Source organism: Zootoca vivipara, chromosome 5, assembly GCF_965207765.1.
Source record: "Zootoca vivipara chromosome 5, rZooViv2.hap1.1, whole genome shotgun sequence".
NCBI classification, from domain to species: domain Eukaryota; kingdom Metazoa; phylum Chordata; class Lepidosauria; order Squamata; family Lacertidae; genus Zootoca; species Zootoca vivipara.
Genome location: NC_142588.1, coordinates 7,312,997 through 7,335,516, shown reverse-complemented (window position 1 = coordinate 7,335,516; position 22,520 = coordinate 7,312,997). Strand labels below are relative to the sequence as shown.

The 22,520-nt window shown below is 44.4% G+C and overlaps 1 protein-coding gene across 5 annotated transcripts in view; it reads left to right on the top strand.

The window, feature by feature from the left end:
• NTF3 (neurotrophin 3) overlaps positions 1–22,520 on the top strand; it is a 68,200-nt gene that overhangs the window by 4,271 nt on the left and 41,409 nt on the right. The gene's annotated exons all lie outside the window — the stretch shown is intronic.

Below are 22,520 nucleotides of genomic sequence, written 5' to 3'. Positions count from 1 at the left end.
TTTAGTCGTTTAGTCGTGTCCAACTCTTTGTGACCTCCATGGACCATAGCACACCAGGCACTCCTGTCTTCCACTGCCTCCCGCAGTTTGGTCAAACTCATGTTCGTAGCTTCGAGAACACTGTCCAACCATCTCGTCCCCTGTCGTCCCCTTCTCCTAGTACCCTCCATCTTTCTTCTCTTCTCATGAGGTGGCCAAAGTATTGGAGCCTCAGCTTCACGATCTGTCCTTCCAGTGAGCACTCAGGGCTGATTTCCTTAAGAATGGATAGGTTTGATCTTCTTGCAGTCCATGGGACTCTCAAAAGTCTCCTCCTGACCTCATTATCATTCTACTACCTGCAGAAAGTAAATAAGGTTGGGTTGTGGTGTCTGCCCCAGCTGATGGTAGCCTAAAAGACAGGAAGACAGTGAAGAAAGTGGCAGGAAAGTGGTAGTTGGGGCTGACATGGAAGCAAAGTGAAATTGGAGAGCTATGGTGCAAATCTGGCCTGGAGGTGAAAGTGAGCAGGTGTACTCATTGGCATCCAGCATACAGGAGGAACACACTTTCAGACAGGAATGTTTTGACACTGCCGAGAATGCTATCAAGGGACGGTTGTGGCACTTCCAAGAGATGCTGGGGTTCAGGCCTGCGCAGAGCATATCAGATCTTAATGTTCAGGGCAAAGACAAGCCACAGTTGTTTGCTAATGAGGGACAGTTTTCCCTGGGCATTAGTTCTGAGAGCAGGAGGGAAGGTGGGCGTGTGGGAATGCTAGGACACGGAGGAGGGGTGGTCTTCTTTGTAGTAAAAGCACTTAAAAGGTCTGTGCAAATTTCCCTTAGGCGTGGGGAAAGAACAATGAAAGGAATGGTCCACGCTTGTAATAAAGAGTGGAAGAAAACATTGAATGGAAAGAGCAGGTAAAGGCAACTGGGGAACAAAGGTTGCTTGCATTACACACACACACACACACACACACACACACACACACACAAGTGTTAGGTTCTAGTACAGTGCTGAAAAGACCTTTGTTATTTATAAACACACACTCGCTAATCCACTAATATGCAGAGTAATCTCCCCTTGTTCCTTGAGTATGCTTTGGAAGCATATAAACCGATTATTATCCTGATTGCATTTCAACAGTGTGGTCAAAGCAGTTATGAGTTAATACTTTCTGGGGTCACATAGGCATATTACCATTTAGATATTAACTTGAATTTTAAGTTTCTTGCATGTATGTAACTATATATGCACACAATAATATAAATATGCAAATAATAAAATTTATTTATTACTATGTAAATAAGATGACAGCTTTTAGTAGCCATCAAAAAGAAAGCCTTCAAGACCTGATTTATGTTTACAGAAAAGCCCAGTGTAGCCTTCTGGGACTGCAGCACTGTGTTTGTGTGTGTGTAGCCCCAACTCCATACAAAGCTAGTAAAAAAGAAGATTGCACTAGATAAATTGACATGCTGTCATGTCTCCCTGACATACCATTCGTTTTCCAGAAGCAGGACATTCTTTTGGACGCAAGGAAACGTTCATTCTTGTGATTCTCTCACTTAACTTCTGAAGTGGCATAGTCTTGGAAGGATCTGGAATTCTGAAGTGGCATAGTCTTTCCTGACGATCTGGAAAACCTTGGGGGGAAAGTGGAAAATAATAGGCATATTGTGTTCTTGCATGCAGTGACCTATTTCATCAGGTAGTCACATTATATTGAAATTGCAGTGAATTGATATGTAGACTTGAGTTGGGGTTTGCTGGAGGATAAAACCAGTTAAGGAGTAATCTTGAAGTTAGAGGCCTGCAATGCACCTCACTGCTAATCCTAATGGCAACATTGCTGCATCAGTCTGAGAGCCCGTGTGGTATGGTGTCTAAGACTTGAATGGCAGAGATCTGGGTCCAAATTTCCAGTTGGCTACCAAGCTTACTGGGTGACCTTAGGTAGGTTGCTATTTCTCAGGCTAACCTACCTCATAATATTGTTATATAGTCATACCTCGGGTTACGAACGCTGCGGGTTGTGCGTTTTCGGGTTGCGGACCGCGCTGAACCTGGAAATATTGGAACGGGTTACTTCCGGGTTCCGGCACTTGCGCATGTGCAGAAGTGCAAAATGATGTCACGCGCATGCGCAGAAGCGTCGAGTCGCGTCACACGCATGCGCAGACGCATTGCTTCAGGCTGCGAACTCTGCGGGTTGCGAATGTGCCTCCCGCACGGATGGATTCTCTGGAGAAATGATGGACATGAGGCTGTTTGCAGGTGACCTGTGTTCAGAGGGACGCACAAGGCTGCAAATGACATTGTGTTGTAAGATGCTTGTGGTAATAATACAGGGCATAATAAATGGATATGGTGGTACTATAGTTGATATCTGAGGATATAGGCCAGGTGCAGTTTCCTGTAGAGATGGTGAACTCTGGCAAAGTGTGGTAATAGAACAAGGAATAATGCATTGCTTCACCATGGAAGTATATTTTAATATATTTGCGAAGGAAGTTTGTTTGGTGATAAACAATCACTAGTACTGGAGAAGAAGGAACAAAGGGCCAAATGGGAATTTGGGCTGGCATTTAATAAGGAAGAAAACACGAGGTAAACTGGCTATGATGTCAGAATATTTTCCAGTCAAAATGTGAAGGTATAGAAAACTGTGATGTTTAAGTGCAGAGAACTTCCTTGATGGAACAGACTGTCCATTTAGTTCAGCATTCTGTTTCTAACACTGACCAGCCAGATGCTTCAGGAAGATGACCGCCATTTTACCCCCTGCATCTGGTACTCAAAAGAAGGCCACTGCTTCTGAACGTGGAGGTTCTATTTAGGTATCGGCTTTATCAATGAAAATTGCATCTTCCGTGAATTTTGTCCAGTTCTTTTTTGTAAAGCCATTCAAAGGAGAAATCACCTGTCTGACAGTTAAGATGGTAAGGAACCATGTTCCCAACAGGATCACTAGTGTGGGAAGAAGCCATCATCGTAGATCATCATAGAATTGTAGACTTTGGAGGGACCCCAGGGGGTCATCTAGTCCAACCTCCTGCAATGCAGGAATCTGGTCCACAGCTGTCCCTGGGTGGGCTCAAACCACCAACTTTCTGGTTAACAGCCAGACCCACTGACCCATTGCACCACAAAGGTCTGAATGGAAGCAGCTTGTACTGTACACTGTTGTTGGCAACATATGAATTGCCCCAAATATGGTCTTCCTCATGAAAGATTTGTGTGAGTGATAAAGTATAATATTAAAATTTCACTGCAGTGCACTTCATCGAGCATTTATCACAGGCACCCCCAAACTTTGGCCCTCCAGATGTTTTGGACTACAATTCCCATCTTCCCCGACCACTGGTCCTGTTAGCTAAGGATCATGGGAGTTGTAGGCCAAAACATCTGGAGGGCCGCAGTTTGGGGATGCCTGATTTAGCACATCTATCACCTGCATACAAAATAGCTCAAAGTAGTGATTTGTGTGTTGGACTAGGACTGGAGAGACACAGTTCAAATTTCCACTGGCCAGTGATGCTCACAGGATGTGAGTATGAGTCTGTTACTCTCTCTGTCAGCTTCATCTACCTCACAGGGTTGTTGTGAAGATAAACTATGGAGGTAGGGACAACCATGTATGCTGCATACAGATGTAATAAAACAAACCTGGCATTTGGTAGCCTGGATAGTAGATGGTGAACCAGAAGCTAATAGCTAGACGATATATTTACCATCTCAGCCAGCTGAAATGGGAAAGACAGGAATGTTTTGTAGGCAAAAGGAGTCAAATTTCATGGAAAGATGTTCAAAGCCCACTTGGAAAGTCTTGCTCATCCTGTTGAAATGCTCCAGGCTCCCCTCAAAATCCCTTTTATTGCTTTGCTTGAATCCACCCCCTGCATAGCTGCCAAGTACGCCGTTTTCTCCAGGAAAACCCCGTTTTTACTTACCTTTTCCCGGTGGTCCCCCGTATCACTTCGTCTCCTGTTTTTCTCCGTTATTTTCTCCTGCCGGTGTCCATTTTTTTCTTTCTGATTTGCCCTTCTATGGGCACAAAAATGGCCATCGCCGGCTTCAAAAGTCGCATCTACGCATGTCTGGAAGTGCATAGACACGACTTCCGGTGTCGTCGTCGGCAATTTCTGGTGCCCATAGATGGGCGGAGCGACACCGGAAGTTGCGTTGACGCACTTCTTGACATGCATACAAGCGACGTTCGAAGCCAGCGGCGGCCATTTTGGGTGCCCATAGAAGGGCAAAGCGACACCGGAAGTTACGTCGACACAACTTCCGGTGTCACATGGCTGCCGGTCCCGGATTCTGCAGTCCGGGACTTGGAAGGTAAGACCCCCTGCAGTTCATATCAGAACTTGCTTCTTTGGCAGCCATAGTTCTGTTCAGGAGGAGCAGGTACTGGGGCCTGAGGCACGAAGCTACGGCAGTAATTTCCAAACAGTGTGATAGGGCACACAGCAATAACTGGAGGGTCTGGCCTAAAGGTCTGCCGGCATCTTGCACATTTCCACTGTGTTGCTGGTTGGAATGGGGAACCCCAGAGCAGCATTGATCCTCGCTCTCCTTGCAGTGATGTTGTCCCAAGGGAGCCATGGGATTCTGTGAGGCAGCTTGCATTGCAGCTGACCAGTGCAGCGGAGGCCCAGAAGCAACATCACTTCCCCCAAAGCACTTGAGCTTGGATTGAATGGAAGGGAGAGCAGGACATTAAGAGTATTAAGAGTACTGTGTCCTGTTCTGGGCACCACAGTTCAAGAAGGATACTGACAAGGTGGAACGTGTCCAGAGGAGGGCAACCAAAATGGTCAAAGGCCTGGAAACGATGCCTTATGAGGAACGGCTTAGGGAGCTGGGTATGTTTAGCCTGGAGAAGAGAAGGTTAAGGGGTGATATGATAACCATGTTCAAATATATAAAAGGATGTCATATAGAGGAGGGAGAAAGGTTGTTTTCTGCTGCTCCAGAGAAGCGGACATGGAGCAATGGATTCAAACTACAAGAAAGAAGATTCCACCTAAACATTAGGAACAACTTCCTGACAGTAAGAGCTGTTCGGCAGTGGAATTTGCTACCAAGGAGTGTGGTGGAGTCTCCTTCTTTGGAGGTCTTTAAGCAGAGGCTTGACAGGCATATGTCAAGAATGCTTTGATGGTGTTTCCTGCTTGGCAGGGGGTTGGACTGGATTGCCCTTGTGGTCTCTTCCAACTCTATGATTCTATGATTCTATTAGGTGGTCTGTCTTGAAGATGCAAGGAGAATGCCTGCCTATTTCCAGGGTGGGGTGAGGTTGGGGAAGAGCATAATACTGTAAGAGTTCACCATCTGTTATCAGGAACAAGAACCCAAACCACCCAAGTGAAAAAGTGCAACTCCATTTTCTTGATAAACCTGCAGATTTATGCTTGGAACCTGCTAGTTCAGTCCAGCGTGGCATTATTAACAACGGACCACTCAATAGGCTGCTGGGAGAGATTTGCAATGTATTTTGAGAGCAAAATCCCCCAGATCTGTCCCAGACTGGTAGCCACAGCTAATACACATCCTTGGAGCACTGACTAGTTACAACCTCCTGCAATGCAGGTTGGGTTGTTGTGGATGCTTGCAGAGAAGTCAGGTCAGATAGAAGCCCTCTTGATCCCCTCCCATAATGGTAGATGAAATCTAGTAGGAGTTGATTGATTGATTGGATGGGTCTGTGGTTTAGTTCAGGCATAGGCAAACGTGGCCCTCCAGATGTTTTGGGACTACAATTCCCATCATCCCTGACCGCTGGTCCTGTTAGCTAGGGATGATGGGAGTTGTAATCCCAAAACATCTGGAGGGCCGCAGTTTGCCTATGCCTGGTTTAGTTAATGCCTGGGCCCATAAACATGTCCACTTGCTGCCATGGCTAGTAATGTCATCTTCTCCTATAAGCAGGCAGGTGAGAGGGCAAAGTAGTCTGTATAATGCAAGCTTCTTACTCCTTCCTTCCCTCCCCCCCCACCCGCTTAACGCAGAAACCTGGAGCTGCTTCAGATAGCACATTTGCCAAGTGCTTTAAGATATTCCCATTGCTCATGGAACGGTGGCGGGAATAATTATAATTGCAAGGGATTGGAAAAACAAAAGTGTACCCACAATAACAGAATACTAATGGTAGAATACATGCAGCTAGCAAAAATGACAGGCAAAATGAGAGGGCAGACGAAACAAAATGTCTACAGGGATTGGGAAGTATTTGAAGAATATCTAAAAAATAATAATAAGAACTCCACTGGCAAAACTAGACTGAGCTTGGTAAATTATTAACTGATACTACAAATATGACGGAGAATATGAATAGAATAAGGAAAAAGGTAACTTAGATAAAAAACTGTGCGGAATTACTCATTTAACTGAAAACGATGAAGCAAGTATAATTGGAGGTCGACGGAAAGTGAAAATAGTGTAAATAGTAGAAACTGAAATGAATTGTATGTGTTTGTATTTGTATTAGTGTTTGTGTTTGTGTGCTTTGTGTTTGTATTTGTGTATTTATGTTTGTTCTTTTTTTTGTAAATTTTCATTTTAATCAATAAAAAATAGATTAAAAAAAAGATATTCCCATTGCTCAGATGAGAGTGAGGAGATTGTCTTAAAGTGCTTTGCAGAAGCACTCTTTGAAGCAGCCCCCCCCTTCTTTAAACATCACGTTTACAGGAGGGACGGGGAGGTTGGTTCAACAGAGATTTTGCAAATGGCTTTCAGACAGCCCCCCCCCCCCGCACTCCCCCTCCTGTTTGAAGCTCCAGAGGCTCAAACAGGAGGGCGAGCGCTGTCTTAACTTTGAAGGAACTGCAGGTTCCCAAGCGCCTGAAAGCCAGCTGGAAAACCTGCACAAGGGATTTTGAGAGGTGGCTGGGGGCCCCCCATCTGTCAAATTTGGCCTGAGAGGCCGGTCCTGATAAGGATCTGGTCTGTGGAGCAAAAAAGGATCCCCACCCCTGTTATAAAACAAAAGCGTGCAAGCAGCTATGTGATGAGTCAGCCTGGCTGTTCCCCACCCACCCCTTTCGGTGCTTTCGGCCAGCGAGCGAAAGCAGAGTTGTGATTGACAAGTTGCGATTGACAAGTTTAGAAACTGGGCTATAGGCATCCCTCCCTGGGGTGCTAAAGGGTTGCTATTTCTTCCTTTCTTTTAGCGCACTATTCTTTCCTGCTCCCAATTCCTTTTATAATCCTTGGAAAAATCTGTAGTTTGTTTTCCCTCCCTCCCTCCCTTGCTAGCAACCAAGATTTGTCTTTCCTGTGGTGGGCTTGTCTGAAATCAGGTGCTCACTAGAAAAGGCACCCCCAAACTGCGGCCCTCCAGATGTTTTGGCCTACAACTCCCATGATCCCTAGCTAGCAGGACCAGTGGTCAGGGATGATGGGAATTGTAGTCCAAAACATCTGGAGGGCCGAAGTTTGGGGTGCCTGCACTAGAAGCTATTGTCTGCAGAAACTACTGCACATTAAGTATAATAATAATAATAATAATAATAATAATAATAATAATAATAACAACAACAACAACAACAACATCCAGATGGACGGGGGTATAAATAAATAAATAAATAATAATAATAATAAACATCCAGATGGACGGGGGTATAAATAAATTAATAATAATAATAATAATAATAATAATAATAATAATAATATACCACCCTATACCCATAATATTTATTTATACCCCCACCCATCTGGATGTTAAAGAACCTCCCCCCTCAAAAGGAAATCAAAGTGTGAACTATCTGCCAGAGTTTTACACATGTCCCCTGTTGTGCAGGAACACGCTCATTAAGAATTCAATGTGTACAATAAAATAAAAACATTTTATAGCATTTAAAAATCCTGATAATGATCTCCCGTTAATGGTTTTGCTCCACAAGTACCCTTGCCTGGCAGGAATGTGTTCTTGAATGATGATGATGACTCTAGCTTGCCTAGATGGAGATGGGTAGATATGTCTGGGTTTCAGAAATTTTGGAAACCCTTGTCCTTTATACAGTGGTACCTCGGTTTATGAACACAATTGGTTCCGGAAGTCTGTTCATAAACTGAAGCGTTCATAAACTGAAGCGAATTTTCCCGTTGAAAGTAATGGAAAGTGAATTAATCCGTTCCAGACGGTCCGCGGAGTAAGCGTTCATAAACTGAAGCAAACTTTCCCATTGAAAGTAATGGAAAGTGGATTAATCCGTTCCAGACGGGTACGCGGAGTACTTAAACTGAAGCGTTCATAAACTGAAGCATGGGTGTAATTGGTTCCGGAAGTCTGTTCATAAACTGAAGCGTTCATAAACTGAAGCAAACTTTCCCATTGAAAGTAATGGAAAATGAATTAATCCGTTCCAGATGGGTCCGCGGCGTTCATAAACCGAAAATTCATAAACCGAGGTGTTCATAAACCGAGGTTCCACTGTATAGGTATATAGGTACTGTACAAAAGGGACCCAGGTGGCGCTGTGGGTTAAACCACAGAGTCTAGGGCTTGCTGATCAGAAGGTTGGCGGTTCGAATCCCTGCAATGGGGTGAGCTCCCGTTGCTCGGTCCCAGCTCCTGCCCACCTAGCAGTTCGAAAGCACATCGAAGTGAAAGTAGATAAATAGGGACTGCTCTGGTGGGAAGGTAAACAGCGTTTCCGTGCGCTGCTCTGGTTCGCCAGAAGCAGCTTTGTCATGCTGGCCACATGACCCGGGAGCTGTCTGCGGAAAAACGCTGGTTCCCATGGCCTATAGAGCGAGATGAGCGCCACAACCCCAGAGTCGGACACGACTGGACCTGATGGGCCCCTTTATCTTTATAGGTACTGTACAAACGTAAAACCCGCACCTGTTGCTCTGCCCACTTTTGCCTTTGGCTCCACCTACCCCAGACATGTGATTCCCCCCAACTAGAAGGTTGGCCGTGCAGGAATGCAGTCCTCAGGCTGAAGAAAAGGTCCCATATATATCCCTGCTCTAGCAGAACAGTAAGGTCTGGAGGTTCCATGAGGAACTACAGGACCAGGATAATATGGGGGCATCTCTGCTAGTCCCAGTCACTTCATCATCCCCACATAGATTTGGCCCTGAAAGACCGAGGGAAAGGTGGGCCCATGGAGGGTAGAAGCATCTTGCTTGGCTTCCAGTTTTCCAGCGTTGTGGAAAGAATTGGCTTGAGCCAACATGAGAGACTCCTTAACACTCATCTTAAATTGGCAGTGTTTTTTGTTTGTTGGGTTTCTTAGTTGTTGTTTTTTTAAAGGAAATTTATGGAAATACTAGACTTTGTTTAGTGTGTGTGTGAGCTCAGTTTGGAGCAGGTTGGGTGGGGTGTTTTGGAGTGCAGATTTTATTGTGTAGTTTCCAAATTTGCCTGTATGCCTCAAACGTTTGGTGAGCTGCTTCACCCCGCTATCCTATTCCTAAAGGGAGTAGGCATTGTAACCAGCATCCAGTAAGTGCTCTCTTTTGCTGGAGGGAAAAAAATAAAATAAAATCAAATATTGATCTGTGATTGTGCCGCCTTGTTTTGTCAATAGTCTCCACCCACCCTCACCTTTGATAAGGTCTAAAATGTGTATCACTTAGAAAGCTATTATTCTTCAGATTGTGCAGTAGGGTTGGGAAAGACTGGACGGTAAACAAATCTGAAGTTCATATTTCTTTTGCCATGTGCTCACAAGGTGACATTAGGCATGTTACCACTCCTTCAGCCTCAGTCCTACACCCGCAGGGTTTTGTAAGTATTGAAGTGCTTTGGGTGGTCTAGGGAAGTTTTTAATGATGGATGTTTTAATGTATTTTTAGCCTTCTGTTTTGAAGCCGCCCAGAGTGGCTGGGGAAGAAATAATAATTAATAATAATAATAATAATAATAATAATAATAATAATAATTAGATATCATTATTGGTCTGGACAATTGTTTTCTTCTTCTTATGAGATGCTCATCTTGGTTTTATTTCATACCGCCAAAACAGCATTTTGGTTAGTCATTTTAGATTAAACCTGCAGATCTGGAAATAGTTCAGTAGGACTTCAATATGCCAAATAGCGTACAGAATTGCATCCTTAAACTTCACTGTAAATTAAATTCATTTGCTTGCCTGTTAATCAGAATTAACCACTTCCTTAGTGCCATCAAAATACTCACCTTTGGTATGTGCTTTTGTCTAAGTTTTTTTAAAAAAATGTTGGTATGTCTTGGTCTATATTTTGTCAGCTCTGTCCAGTCATCAGGTCTCCTGATGCTCAGCAAATGCATGGAGGGAAAGCAGGGGGACAGATGCTGCAAACATTCCCATTGGCTGCTCTTCAGATCTCTGCATACTGAATGTGAAGACCTGAAGGGGTATTCTAAGCGTTGAAGATGTTCAGAATCCCTCCTTAGACCTTTGTGTTGAACGTGGAAAGATTGGGAGTGAAGCAGGCAAGGCTGGTTCATATGGCCTCTCCTATCTTTAAATACAAGTAGATCTAATGGCTAAGTAGGGTTTTTTTCTCTTAGAGCAACAGAATTTATTTTGACATTCCACTACTGAGGAAGCAACCCACAATTCTATGCTAGGTAAAATGGCTGGCCTGTTCTTCTGTAGAGCACTTTAGTGTTGCTAGAGCATGCCTATCCCATAATTTGACCAGGATTCTCTCTTTGTCTCCACCAGGAGCCGTGAGTTGAGTATTGTGGGCCAATGTAAGGTTAAACAGGTGCCCTACTGAGGGCTTAAAAAAAGAATCCAGCAGGCATTCTGAATTTAATAGTTTTATAAAAAAATTTTATTAGTTTTTACACATATTTTCCAGCATAACACCCTTTTAAACATCATTTCAAATTTTTTGGCTATCATAGTCTGAGACGTCCTTCAACCTCGACTGATGGTTTTCTAAAGTCTTTCTAATTATGCATTTTGTTACTATGGTTATTGCTATAAACTCAAAATTCTAATACAGTAATACCTCGGGTTACAAACGCGATCCGTTCCGGATCGTAGTTCGGAACCCGAATAGTTCGTAACCTGAATGCGATGCGCAGCGCCATTTTGCGCATGCGCAGACCACACGCGCACGCTGCGCTTCTGCGCACGCACGCACGGCGAAAACACTTCCGGGTTTGCGCAGTTCGTAACCCGAACTGTTCGCAAACTGAGGTGTTCGTAACCCAAGGTACGACTGTAAATCTATTCTTAATTCTCTTCACAATAATTTATAAATTACTCCTTACAAAACGTATTTTAGCCCTACAAGCAATCTCAATTGATTACAATTGCTTTCCAGATATGTCGAAAAACTTATTCCATTCCTTTAGGAGAGTCTGGTCCTGCTGGTTCCGAATCTTCCGTGTTTTTAATAGTTTTAACTCATTTTCGTTTTCATTGCATTGAGCTTCTTGTGTGTCACTTAGCAGTGTTAGAAACTCAGATATATAAGCCAGGTGCCAAATGAGTCCTTAAACCAGGGTTAAAGTCGCCCAAACAGAATGTCTAGTTGCCATTTTCAGGCAAGACGGCTCTAAAGTTTTATTTTCCAAATGATGGGCTAACTGATTATTAGACAGTATATATGTGGACCTTCACTTTATCCAGGAACTGTCCACATATATAGCCTACTGTCTGATTCCTACCTCTTTTTCTTAATGCTTCTCCCACTGTGGTCTATGATTAAATGATTTTTGCATGTTTTTGTGGTGCTTCAAATACATATATTAGGGTGTAATTATGACTCTAGCATGCTACCTTGAACTCTGTTGTCTTACCCACCGACAAAATGTAGCATGTAGGCTGGTTTTTTTAATTTAAAAAAATATCGAATTTAAAGTTACTGATAGAAAGATAGATACTGTGCATATTAACAGCTCTGTCTCCAGCCTTAGCTCTAATGCAGGCATCCCCAGACTTCGGCCCTCCAGATGTTTTGGACTACAATTCCCATCTTCTCCGACCACTGGTCCTGTTAGCTAGGGATCATGGGAGTTGTAGGCCAAAACATCTGGAGGGCCGCAGTTTGGGGATGCCTGCTCTAATGTAAAAAAAATGCTGTTACGGTTAATAACTATTCCCTGGGGCAAGGGGCGGATGTTGAGAGAGTGGAGGGAAGAGAATATTGCAAAGTTCCTCAGGGGTCATTCCACATCATATCAACCCCAAAAACAAGGGTTTCGTCACCCACCATCCTGAAGGGCACATAGCCCCTTCATTGACTTCTGGCCCGTAGAGCCCCTAGACAGTGGAATTTGCTGAGAAGGAAACCCATTGAAATGCAAAGAAGTCTCCTTCTTATCCCAAGGCTGGAGTCACGTGTATCACATTGCAGCAGAGGTGCAAGCTGAGGGCCACATTCTCTCTTGACCGCTGGGGGGACATGTCAATGGGAAGGTAGCCAAGACAATAGTAAGACATGGTTTGTTGTTGTTCTTTAGTTGTTGAGTCGTGTCCGACTCTTCGTGACCCCATGGACCAGAGCACGCCAGGCACTCCTGTCTTCCACTGCCTCCCGCAGTTTGGTCAAACTCATGTTCGTAGCTTCGAGAATACTGTCCAACCATCTCGTCCTCTGTCATCCCTTCTCCTTGTGCCCTCCATCTTTCCCAACATCAGGGTCTTTTCCAGGGAGTCTTCTCTTCTCATGAGGTGGCCAAAGTGTTGGAGCCTCAGCTTCAGGATTACTAGTTATGTTTGACTGCAATTTGCCACAAGTCTCTTCTCAGGCAAATAAAACAATTGCATGCACAAATGAATAAGCTACCCAGGGTCCCATCTTGACTCATAGTTCATGTTGCCCACAAACCATACATGGCATGCACACATGTGCACAAACATTCACCCCCCCGCCCCCACCAGCACTCAGGATTTAAAAACATACAGTGGTACCCCTACTTACGAATAACTCTACTTCCGAATGTTTCTACTTACGAATGGAGCTCAGTCCGCCATCTTGGATGCGGTTTAGATAGGATTTTTTTCTACTTACGAATTTTTAGATAGGGTTGCTTCACATTACAATTTTTTTCTCCCAATGTATTCCTATGGGATTCGACTTATGAATTTTTTCCACTTACGAATGTGTGTTCGGAACGCATTAGATTCGTAAGTAGAGGTACCACTGTATTTAACATTTTTAAGCCTATTTGCTGGCATGGTGGCATGTGATCTTCCTGGAGCTTGCAGCTGGGGAAGGAGGGTTATTCCTTCCCCCTCCAGCTGCACTTTCCAGGAAGAACATTCCACCCACCCCCACAATTAGGCGTGAACAAATTAGACTCGGAACCAGCGGGTGACTCCCCCCCCCCCAAGCTTAATTGCAGTGTGAGGGCAGTTTCGGGGTGTGTACACACAGCGAAGTGGGAGGGGAAGGTTAAGATTCACTTCATCATCATAGAACTGGAGAGCTGGAGGGGATCCTGAGGGTCACCCAACCCCCTGCAATGCAGGAATCACAGCTAGATCACATGGCAGGTGACCATCCAACCGCCAAGGAAGGAGACTCCACCATCTCTCGAGGGAGTCCATTGCAATGTCAAACAGCTCTTACTCTCAGAAAGTTCTTGCTGATGTTGAGCCAGAATCTCTTTTCCTGAATCTATTGATTTGGGTCCTAACCTCCAGAGCAGGAGAAAACAAGCCTGGTCCATCTTCTTGCTGTGAGCTAGATGGGAAGGTGTCATGGGCCACATTCAACCTGTGGACCAATGGTTCCTCTGCACCTGCATTTCAATAAGCATGGTAGTACTACATCTGCGGCTTGTATGTGTGGCAAATGTATTTTGGTAGAAGGTAATTAATATTTGCATATTACTAAAGATGCTCTTTTATTGCAACTCTTAATTATTTCAGCATTTGTTATTAGATTTTCACCCACTATCACTGCCGAAATAAATGAGCATTTGTTTAATCAACAGTGGTCTTGTTACTTCATGTAGCTTACTAGTTATCCTAAACAGTTTATTCCCTACATTGGTGTTTACTATTTTGCAACAGTTCTCCTCTCGTTTAGTCATACATATTTTTTGGTTCCAAGTTATTCAGTACCCATCTAAATTTTCCTTATAAGCCATTCCCTCTTGGTTTCTCTTCTAGGAAATGCCTGCAAATTTACATTTATTAAAGTCAATATTTAAGCATTGCACTTACAATATCCCGTCTTTGTTGTGCATCAGCAATTGAGCACATTAGATAAAATCCATTTGGAAGTTGTTCTGTGGAAGATTTGTTGAAATGAACAACAGCTGCACAAGAGCCTGGGTTCGGCAGTATTTATTTCTAGAGTGTTTAAATTTTGTTGCTTTGGATTTTATGTTGCTTTAATATTGCTTACTTGATATAATGATAGGCTACTTTGAGAGCTTCCTAAGAAGCAGGGACAAAATGTTGTTAGGTAAATATGCAATGTTGGAGAACTTTGTGAGGGATCGAGTCTATTATGATCTTTTGAACAGTAAATAGATTTGCAAGTTTCAGTTCGGATGGCACCTGTGCATTTATCATAATGTGCTGTTTGAGCCAGAGTTCCCCTCCCCTCCAAACTATTTTCACATTACAAACTCATTTCTAGTATTCATTTTCCAGAATCTTATCCAGGACGACTATTCCCCACTACTTTTTTTTTGCCATACTGCCTTACAGATTTTGCCTGCTTGTGTTTTAGATTATTTTCTCTCATATGTATTTGTTTGGAATTTTCCAGCCTAGAATGTTTGATTTTTAGCCATATTTTTTTAACTTTCCTTGATCCGTTGGTCTTGTTGTTCTTCTGGTTATTGCCCTATTGTTTACGACGTGTCCCAGATTAATGCAGCCTGTCAATTTTAGCTATGTTCCACTGACCCTCGTCACATTGAAATAATTCAGCGTTCTTGTTAAAACAAATACCACTGCAACTTCTGATACTTGTAGTATATACCCCCAGCCACTCTCCCTGCCTTGGTACGTTATTGCTTTTCATTACTGCGAATGCTTTAGTGCTGCCCATCATTTGAGTGCTGAGTGGGTGGGTGGGTGCAATCCAGCATTAGAGAAATTGTGTCTGGTGTTGCATTTGTCTGAAAGCTGCATTTTATTACTTTAACAGCTTCCATGCACCCACATTGCCTCCTCTTCCCTCCAGACAAGCGCTGTTGTAAACTGAGATCCTTTTTTTCTTGCTTTTGGGTATGGTCATGCCATTTTCCCTTTTTGAATTCCTCCACCAGCTCCCAGTTCCCCTCTACTGCCTCAGACCTCATGCCACAAGCTTGTAATAATTTAGGCTTCTATGCTTGGCGCAGATGTTAACACCTCTGTATCTTTGTAAGCCTTTAGACTTGGCTGTCCCCTTCATGGCTCTGTTGCCCGTGTGTGGAATGGGTGTGTTTAAATCACTGTTCTATAAAATGTCCTCTTTCAGTTTGGGAGAGTATGTTCTGAGAGATGGTGTACAGCAGTGTTTCCCAACCAGTGTGCATCCAGATGTTTTGGGACTACAACTCCCATCATCCCTAGCTAGCAAGACCAGTGGTCAGGAATGATGGGAGTTGTAGTCCCAAAACATCTGGAGGCACACTGGTTGGGAAACACTGGTGTACAGTATAGGTCAGGGGTTCCCAAACTAAGGCCCGGGGGCCGGATGTGGCCCAATCACCTTCTAAATCCGGCCCGCGGACGGTCTGGGAATCAGCATGTTTTTCCATGAGTAGAATGTGTCCTTTTATTTAAAATGCATCTCTGGGTTATTTGTGGGGTGTAGGAATTCATTCATATTTTTTTCCAAAATATACTTCGGCCCCCCACAAGGTCTGAGGGACAGTGGGCTGGCCCCCTGCTGAAAAAGTTTGCTGACCCCTGGTATAAGTAAATAACTTCGTTTATTTTATTAATTTTTCAAACTTAATACTTCACCATCATGACCTAGAGGACTTTCAGTAGACTTCTTGCCTAGAAAGGTGGTGTGTGTGTGTGTGTGTGTGTGTGTGTGTGTGTGTACACATAACGCTAGCTCACAACACTTCATCTCCTGCCTCAGGGCAGCTAACAGCAAATCTAAAACATTGATTAAAATGCGACTTAAAAACAGCATAAAATACAACATAAAATGCAGCATCAATATCAATAAAATTCAAAAATTCAAGGGTCATTTTTGGAAAAGAAAAGAAAAACCCAGTCAGTAGACATCAAATGATCACCAGGACTAACTGGCCAAGTTGGTCCTACTAGGGCCAGCAATGAGGGGTGTGAATAAGGATTTCAATGTGGGGTACCAGAAAGGGTTTCTTCATAGAAAAGGAAAGGGAAAAGGGAATAGAGGATCAGGGTAATTCAAATTGAAGGGCAGGCGGAATGGCTCTGTCTTACAGGCCCTGCGGAAGGAGATCAAGTCCTGCAGGGCCCTAGTCTCGTGGGACATCCACCAGGTTGGAGCCATCACTGAAAAAGTCCTGGCCCTGGTGGAGGATAGTCTGGCTTCCTTAGGGCCCAGGACCTTTAAGCTATCATTATTCATGGACCTTAGGATCCTCTGCGGGACATACCAGGAGAGGCGGTCCCGTAAGTACGAGGGTCCTAGGTATTCTCTTGGATTGCCTGGGTGAAGGCTCAACATGCCTGTGGTTCTGTTCTTATAATCTAGACAGGAGCACTAGTGGAGTGTTCTGCTCCCCTTGGCATTTGTGCCATTGTGTTCCGCAAGGACCATTTCATCCCCAATGCCATAAAGCCCATTGGGAGTGGTCCTTAGGAGTTTTTGAGCACTCTTGTTTCTCCATAACATCTGAACCAGGAGGGGTTGCAAGCCATGGACCAGTGCCTCACTGCTGGGGCAAACCCGTCTGCACCATATTGATCACCACGATTATCTGGAAGAGTGCTGCCAGCTGTCCCTCATGTCACAGCGGCCCAACTGACCTCAACTAGTAGCCAGGCAGTTAGCATTGGCGGTCCCATGTTGTGGAGCACCCTTCCAGCAGAGGTTTGGCAGGCTACTGACTTTCACATGTCTCTTGAAGACCTTTTATGTTGATGGGACTTTGCAGCTCTTTATAGATTACAGTGGTACCTCTACTGGCTGGGGAAACCTGGCCAGATGGGCGGGGTATAAATAATAAATTATTATTATTATTATTATTATTATTATTATTATTATTATTATTATTACTACTACTACTACTTACGAATTTAATGCGTTCTGAATGCACATTTGCAAGTTGAAAAAAATTGTAAGTCGGATCCCATAGGAATGCATTGGGAGAAAAAATCCATAAGTCGAAGCAACCCTATCTAAAAATTCGTAAGTAGAAAAAAAATCCTATCTAAACCACATCCAAGATGGCGGACGGAACTCCATTCGTAAGTAGAAACATTAGTAAGTAGAGTTATTCGTAAGTAAAGGTACCACTGTATTTTTGTTCTGTTTTGTAGATGCTGTGTGTTTTTTTCTTTATGTGCTGTGAATGTGATACTTTACATAAGTTAGTACAGTGGTACCTCGACTTGCGAATGACTCGACAACCGAATTTTTCGATTTACGAATGGGGGTAATGGCCGTACGCTTACGAATGTCTCGACATCCGGGAAAAAACCACGGCGGTTTTAGATAGGGATTTTTCGACTTACGGATTTTTAGATAGGGTTGCTTCGACTTATGAATTTTTCCGTTTCCAATGCATTCCTATGGGAAATCGCGTTTCCAATGGCGTTTTTCGACTTACGAATTTGTCGACTTAGGAAGGTGCCTTCGGAACGGATTAAATTTGGAAGTCGAGGCACAAATACTTCTGCTAATAATAAAACTAACAAGTCTTTCATAGAGTTGGAAGGGACCCTGAGAATCATCTAGTCCAAACCTCTGCAATGCAGGAATACGCGGCTGTCCCATACAGGGATTGAACCTGCAACCTTGGTGTTATTAGCACCACGTTATCAGCACCAGCTGAGCTATCCAGGCTGAGCTTAGTTGATTGCATTCCTGCAAGTGTAGGGAAGCCCATGGTCCCCCAGACATTGCTGGAAAACAGCCCCCTCCCCCCCCCCAACTGAGGCTGATAGTGCAGTAGTTACAGCCCAGCAGCTGGGGAGGGCTTTAATGTCTTTCTCACTTGTAAGCCACACTCGTGTGCAATATTCAACCTGCTATGTTGTTTTCGTTCTGCTTTTTAAAAGCTGTTTACTTGGGTGCTATTTTTGCGCAAGTGATTGCAGTGTGAACAAGTAATAATGCCACGGTTACCTTTGAACATGGGAGTGGTGGTGGTAGCCTGATGGACCAGTTTGGTGATGTTCCTTTTTGCCTTTAGGGGGGAGAAGCAGCTCTGGGAAGCAGGTGACTTTTCCCCAGTTTCTCAGCTGGGGCCGTTTAAATGGTCAGCCCTTTGTTTTGAAAATAGTCTTCCTTATTTCTGACGCTTGCACATAAGCACTAAGGCAAGCAACTGCAATGTGTGATGTGTGCATAGCCATGCAGACCTTTGGAGAAGGCTCAGGCGGGACTCTCAGAGATCAAGCTGGGTCATGGAGACACCGGGATATGGTTTGTGCTTTTGGAGGACCCGGAAGAGCAGAGTTCAAGAGCAAGCCCCAGATCTCAGCATCTCATGCTGTTGATTGCAACATAAGGGGGAAGGGAGAGAATCATGCAGTGACTAAGAGGGATGTAAAGGTAAAGATACCCCTGACCATTAGGTCTAGTCGCAGACGACTCTGGGGTTGCGGTGCTCATCTCGCTTTACTGGCTGAGGGAGCTGGCGTTTGTCCGCAAGACAGCTTCTGGGTCATGTGGCCAGCATGACTAAGCCGCTTCTGGCGAAACCAGAGCAGCGCACTGAAACACCGTTTACCTTCCCGCCAGAGCGGTACCTATTTATCTATTTGCACTTTGACATGCTTTCAAACTGCTAGGTTGGCAGGAGCAGGGGCCGAGCAACGGGAGCTCACTTCATCGCGGGGATTCAAACCACCGACCTTCTGATCGGCAAGCCCTAGGCTCTCTGGTTTAACCCACTAATTGCCAAGTGGACATGAGGTACAATTTCATTTAAAACAAATAGAGATGCAGTGATGGAAGAGTTGGAAAGTACCCCTTGGTCATCTAGTCTAACCCCAGCAATGAAATCTCAATTGAAATTACTATTCACTTCTATGCCAAAAAGTAAAATGCTTCACTTGGGGACACTGTTGAGGTAAGGGCCAAATTTTCCCCGGTGACAAATTTTCCCAGCTTGAGGGCTGTTATACTCTCAAGATATCGTCGAAATATGCAGAGTGGCCACCGAGACCATATGACACCTGTTCTGAAAGCCATACGTTGGCTCCCAGTGTGTTTCCGAGCACAATTCAAAATGTTGATGCTCACCTTTAAAGCCCATAGGGGCGCGGGTGGCGCTGTGGTCTAGACCACAGAGCCTAGGGCTTGCCAATCAGAAGGTCGGCGGTTCGAATCCCCGCGACGGGGTGAGCTCCCGTTGCTCAGTCCCAGCTCCTGCCAACCTAGCAGTTCGAAAGCAGAGAAAACAGAGAAACCTGGCCTGTCGTAATGAAGGGGAATTTAAATAGTTTAAAGCACTCAAGTCGTAAGATCTAGCAGTCAGTTTGTGTCCCTGAATTCCTCTGGATCTAAAAAAAAAACAGGACTCCACTTTATTCCATGCAAACAGGCATGGTGAGACTTTCCTCTCTGGGCAGTGAGTCCCACAGAGTGGATGCTACCAATTGGATAATAATCCCTGCTTCTTGCACACACCAGACCCTCTTTGGGAGGGCAGCAGGCTCTGCGCTGAACCTTGTTTGATGCAGAAGGGTCTGAAAACATTTTACTGCCTGCAGCAGAACATGCATTATGCCCTCCTTAGTAAAAAATATAAGAATAAACCAAATTGTTTGCATTTTGCTGCTCTTTAATTCTATCACAATATCCTCTGCCTGGGGTGAGTGGCCTTGCTTTGCCTAATTATAGTGCTGGCTCTGGTTTGATGAAGGGAAGTTGTCTCTAAGGTATTCTGCACCCAGACTAAATGTGTGGCAGCATTTAGATGTTGCCACTGAATGATCAGTATTTTGTGTATTTTAGTTATTTTAAAAAATATTGATAACTTGTCTGATGTCAAATTGAGCTCAAGAATTTATTTTTAAAAAGCAATTCCATTAATAGAACAACATTAAACAATTCCATTAAACAAGCAACATGAAAGCAAAGAGGAGCTGGCTACCATTTTATTGCATTGCAGAGTTAACAATTCATAAATCCCCAAGGAACGTGACCAGGTCTTATCTCCTGTTGGAAAGGAGCCAAGGTTGGCGCCAGATAAACATTTTAGGGGAGGGTATTTGCGTGCCGAGGTACCAAGATGTTCCCCCAATAACTCACACAATACACCATAAATTTTGTTTAAGGGTTTTTGGCATTAATTTTGGCCACAACTTTATTAAAATACAAATAATAATGTGAGTGGTTGCTTAGGCATTGGTTCCCCAGCCATCTGTCCCCCGCCTGGGACAGATCTGACTCCCTCTAGCCTAGTAGAGGAGTCAGTAAGTAAGCACCCCCTGAGAGAGGACGGGGCAGGGGGCACACGCCCTTCATATTGTCCTCTCCCCAGATGCTCATGCGCAGCCTGTCCCCTAGCGGGGATAAACAGACAAACATGTAGAGCCCAGGATTCCTTTAACAAAATACTTCTATATGGCAGCAGCAATCAAATGAGGGTCAGACCCATCCAATATCCGTACCCCTCGACCAATTTCATTGAACCAATGACTAACCGCAACCTTACAAGTTGTGACTAATTGCAGTATGGTAGGCAAAAACCAAAAACCAGCCAATCAGCCAAGTGGCAAAATTCCTACCAGGCCCCTGAATACAGGCGACCACCTAGACAGGCACTGCAAGGTCAAAGCAAGGGGCCTAAACACAGCGGACGGCGGGCGGGAGATTCAAAGCAAGCAGCAAAGAGGAGGCACAAACTGCTTCTTAAGCTTAAGTAAGACTAGAAATGTCAATCATGAAATTGCAACAATTAAAACTCCCCAGCAACAATCAACCCTCCAATAAGATACAACAAGGTCATCAAGACTGACCCGCCTCCAACAGCCCTGGGGCATCTTGTTAACCCTTCCGCAACCCATGCTCTCACCTATCGTGAGAACCTGCTTTAACATTCAGGGTACCACCATCCCCGAGAATTTAGCAAATATTTTCAAATTAATAGTTTGTCCTTGGATAGTGAATGCTGCATTGGAGTGTTTTTTTTGGGGGGGGGGGTGGCAATCATTTTTCTCTCCTTATCACACCCAGAATACTCTGCATATGTGAGTCTGTACATCCAGATTGTAGGGGCTGCCTTACAGAAGTCTGTGAAGAGGGGGATTCCCTCCGAACTGTTGTTCTCCGGAGCTGAGGAACGGTCACTTCATTGTGTCTGATAAAATAATGTGAATGGGGAGCAGGTCTTGGAATGCTGGGGGCCGAGCGGATGCCATGGGAATGTGTATCCAATTATGCTCTATGGACTGCGCTGTGGTCTGGAATAGGGGTCCTTTCTTGTGATACGAAACATCTGGCATCCATAAAGTGCTTTCTTTTTCTTTGTCACACATGCACATGCAGTCATGCTTCTCAGTACTATGGTGCAAAATAATCGGTCAGGAGTTTCTGTGAGAAATGGATTTGGGAGATGGGGAGGGGGGAGGGGGAGGGGGGACGCCCCTTCTGCAGCCAGGAGCTAAGTTACCAAGGATTTTCGAGATCTGAAAAGGAGATGGGTTTCTGCTGGAGTTTAATATGAGCATGCTTTTGAGCGTCTATGGGTAAGCAGCAGAGTAGGGTGGCTGGATGAACGACAGAGGAGGAATGTCTTAGAGGAAAGAGAGCAACACAGAGCAGAAATTCAACTGCTACAGCGCCCTGATGTTTTTGCATGGCTATGGCACACACTAGCATCCTTCAGTTGCTCTTCACGGACAGCAACAGTGAGTGGACAGATCTATGCATTGGTGCACATTTATCCTCATAGTCCCCGCCCCCTTTTCTTGCATTTATACTTCACCTTTTTCTGTCATGGCTGAATCCAAGGTGATGTGCGCATGGTTCCTGGGCAGTCCTCCATCTAGACTTCAGGCCATACCCTCACAGTGTTCGAAACTCCCATTGTTCTAGGCGCTTTTTGCGACGGGGAATTTCATTAAGGCGAACAGTTTCTGAGCTTTGGGCACAGTACTGCGCCTAAGATTTCAGATTAAAACTACAGGGTGGAAGGAAAGGAGGACCTTTTTCTGCCTCCCCACTTCCAGCTACTCTCTGAAGACTGGAGAAGAGACCATCTTAAGAATATTAGAGGGGCGGACAGGAGAAGGACTAGCCCATGTGAAAAACGAACATAATCTTTTAGCTGCAGTTCATTCATTTTCAGCTTTGTATTCTTGTCACAAAAAAGCATGCCTAGACATTCAGTTGTTGTGCCCCTAACTTAGGTTTTAAGGTACCATTTAGAGCCAGCGTGGTGTAGTGGTTAAGAGTGGTAGACTCGCAATCTGGTGAACCGGGTTCGCGTCTCCGCTCCTCCACATGCAGCT